The sequence below is a fragment of the Anser brachyrhynchus genome (genome assembly GCF_964034855.1).
Source record: "Anser brachyrhynchus genome assembly, chromosome: 8".
NCBI lineage: Eukaryota > Metazoa > Chordata > Aves > Anseriformes > Anatidae > Anser > Anser brachyrhynchus.
The window spans coordinates 25,620,285-25,624,535 of NC_137702.1; positions in this window are offsets into that span (position 1 = coordinate 25,620,285).

Genomic DNA, 4,251 nt, shown 5'->3' on the forward strand with positions numbered 1-4,251 from the left:
GAAAATGGGATATACTCTAGTAAATACTCCAACTTCCCACGTGACTGAGGAACTGCATATTACCAATATGAAGATCTGTTTGAATTCACTGTCCAAATTGAAATAGCAAAGAAAGTTTTTTAGATTTCCTCTTAAAGGTACACCGTAATCTAGACTGTCATATGTATTATAGTCATACTCGGTATCTAATGCCACAGCTTTGTTAAACAAAAATACTGTTACATTTTCCCTGACTGTCATGATTTGCCCTTAGGTCTTCACCTAAGCTTTTCAGTGGTAGCATTTCCTTATTAAAATGAAGTCACGCACAGTGTGACACTGGTGCAGTGTTTAAGTGTGGATGAGGTTTTTAGTCCTTGTTGGCTCTGGGATGAAGTGAGAAGTTAATCCCTAAATGTGGTCTAAATACTGCATGCTTAACTAGATGCTTACATTCGTTTTGTGCATTGAAGATTGAGCCTTCTATCTTCCATCCAGTTGGATTTTTGTGTTGAAAGTAAGCTAGTTAAAAGCTAATATGGGATCAGCTGAAGCATGGCAGGTGTGGCACAGGGGTATGATGCTTACCCTTTTTCAGAGCTTGTTGCATTCAGAATTCACAACGTGCTTCTCATAAGGGCTTGTTAGATTAAGCAAGACAGATGCACATATGTGTCAACAGTTCAAAGGTAAGTCACTCTTTGCTTTGGCTGATATGAGAAATAAATAAAATCGTGAATTAGCCTGCTGCCACATTCTTGCCAGTTTTACTATGCTGCATTCTGAAGTCAGAGTTCTCTAAAACTCTAGTTTAAAAACAAACAAAAAAGTACAGGATCTTTCTCCATTAGAATATTTGTTATGTGCAGTTAATTTTTTTCTTTCTTAGCTGTTTCTCCACCTGAGCAAGGTGTCTCTTCTTAGAAAACATTGTTTCCTCGCTCTGTCCCTGTGTCTTCTCATCTTGCGAAAACTTCCTTGGTCTCTATGTTTATTCCTTCACTTCAAGCAGAGGGAAACTGTATATTATAATGATCTGTTGTACAAGTAAAACAGGGTTTAGGCTAACTATAGTCCTTTTCTGAAGTCTGTGAATCATTGGTCAGATGAGAAATTAATTGTGTGTCTACTGTATCTTCTAACAGCCTCATTAATTTTTCCACCCTAATTGATTAATCTAACATTTGTTTTCATGCTTGAGGAGCTAAGTAACAGTAGAAGCTTTTGCACTTCTTCTACCACAGAAATGCTTTTCAAAATGGTAGTAGGTATCTGGCATACTAACACCCCGGTAAATAGTCGAGCAGAGTAAATAAAAGGCAAACTCATAACTGAGTCTATAGTCACTCAATATATACAGAAGCTTAATTTTATTCTCTGAAGTAATATAAACTCTTTGCATTATAAAATAACTGTGTTCTTCCTTTCTGACAGTATGAGGCCTAGTCACTCTGAAAAGTTCTTAAGCGTATAAAATTGGACAGAGCTAGGTTTTTAGTTATCTGAATCTAATATTTTGATTAGGACTTAAACCCCCTTGAACATCTTCAAGCTGAAGAGACACTGAATCTTCTGCATGGAGATAAATGCTCTTATACACAAGCTGTTTTACTGGGTCACTATGCTAAAGCTAGGATTTCTTTCTGCTATGCTTAAGTGTTAAAGAAAAGCTGTGAGCCACACTCACTTCTTTCTAGGAACAAATTTAAGTTTGTAATCCTGGGGCATGGCAGTCCTGAGAAGCATCAGAAACACCTGTGACACAGTCTTGGGAACTGAAAATAGACTTGAATTAATCTTTCTTCTTTAAACTTTTTTACTGATTGGGTACAGGTGGGTAACTCATTCCAGGTGCTTAACCCTGAAGATTAAGGGAGGCAGAGTAAGAACTTTGTTGCTGAGTTTTTTGCTAGTGATTATATATAAGTCTTGGCTCATACTAAGATATGGAAAATAGAAAAAAAGCATTTAAGTTTCCTTTTTGGGTTACTCATATTTTTGGTGGTGTATAGGTAAAAGCATATGCTGGCACAATGTCAATGACTTCTGTATGTTTTGGAACACTTGCAGTGTATATGGAGGTATATATTATTTATTAATACTGTTCTTAATTTAAGATGTCCTTCCCATTTACCTAAGTCTGAATTGTGCATTCTGCTGTAATCAAGTAAATCAGATTATCTGGTTAGTTTTTGATACCTTCCTCAAAAAGATTGTATGTTTTTATTATTACTTAGTTTATTTACTGACACTGGAACATTCTTTGCTGTTGGTGTTGATACTTACAACTTGTTGATACTTACTTCAGGTAAATCAAAGCAAAACCTGACTGCAAACAGAGTAGAATGTTGCCTGTGATAAACTGGTGCATTTTGATGTCTTGAAGTGTTGATGGTCCTTTGCATTGTGGAGATGAAATAGTCTTTATCAGACACACTTCTTAATTTCTGTTCCCTCCATTGCTTTTCAATTGTATACCAGATTCAGAGACAATAAACGTTGTCTGACATATCTGATAAGCTTATGATCCTATTGTTTTTATTCTTCTAAATACTGTTATTAGGTTGTGGTTAGACAAGAAAGAACACAGCTTAAAGATAAGCTTCTCAAACAAAAGGTGAGGAAGAAAAGGGTATGTATGAAACAAGTGCATACTAAATTATTTTAAATGCTTCTGTAATACACAGCAGTAATTTTCATGTATTATCCTTTTAAGGAAGATGATAGACTAATATTGTCTTCGATATTCAGTTAACTCACTAAGTAGGCATATACGAGACACTTCCCATAGGCCAATAGTCTAGGCTGTAGTGAAAAACAGTAAGAGGAAATGTCTTTTTTGTAAAGTTGGCATGCTTTCTCTGATTGATTAAAAATAAATGTTTAACTGAAAAATAAATGATAAAAACTCAAACTTATTTTGAAGCTTTTTTTTTTTTCTGCCCTGGTGCTTATTTCTCAGATATCCCCTCCACCTCCCCTGTCCCAGAACCAAGAAATATCTGGATGTATATGTAGCTAATGAGAACTCTTCAAACTCTACTTTCACATTACTGCAAGTTGATCAACTCTCTTTGAGTGTGTCTGTGTGGTTTCACAGTTAAGACTGTAACAAGGGCCTAGAGTACTGGCACCACTGGAAAGCACACGAGACAATTCTGCAGCTTTGCCAGCTGAATGGAAATTTTGGGGACTCATTATTCACAGAACATAAAATGAACAGTGGTTTAGATAAGTAAATTGTATTTAAACAATATTTGATTAACTTATCTGCAATTTCACTTCCAAAATACCCTCCAAAGGTAGAATTTTCAATAGAAAAAAATCACAATGACATTATCTGTTAAAATGTGCCTAGTTATAATTCTGAAATGAAGAGTCTTTCCTGATAAATATTATTTGTCTCAGAAAATAGAGATTCGGGGGGGGGGGGGGGGGAGTATACTCCTCAGAAAACAGTACTTTTATTAAAAAAAAAAAAGTTACTATCTTTTTAAAAAGCAAGAAACTAATAGGTGCAAAGCTCAAATGGAAAGAGCACATAGATGTGTTCTGAAGTACAGAACATAGATGCCTTGTAGGAAAAAAGTTAGGTGTGCTGGACTGAGGGTCACAGCATCCAGCAGTCCGAATGGATGTGAGAGGCTAAACCAAGCCAATATCAGACACTGGTGAGAGTTCTATTTTGAGGACTTCCCCTCTTTGACTACCACAATACAAAACTATTGTTTACTAATATGGAGTATAGGACTAAAAATTACAACAGTGTAAAATGATTAGCTAGAGGATGCCTTATTGGGTTTAAGCATGAAAGCTTGTAGACGGCAATTTTGAATATATGTCTAAAAAGCATATATATCACCACTATAAAACTTAGCTATAGCTCAGGGCATGTTGCCCAAGTGGGTTCTTATTTAGTAGCAAGAGGGCAAAATGACCTTTGATTGTTGGTTGTAGCATTCTATTTTACTTTTACCCAATACTTGTGCTTCTTGAGGTTGGTAGAAAGCAAAGGGCATGTTGCTGAGCATTGCAACAATTATAGGGCCCACAGGACCTTGAGACTATCATTTTAAATCTAGTTAGATCTATTTCTTGCACATTTATTTCATATAATCTAAAATGTATTCCTTCCTAGGCCCATAATTTTATGTTTATTGCTGCTCAGCTAAAGGCAGCCTTGATTACCTTCCCCATTTTTGTCACCATAACATTGTATCTGTTAGATAAAAGATCCACTACTTAGTTCCATTTCACTTCTAAGGGCTGCCT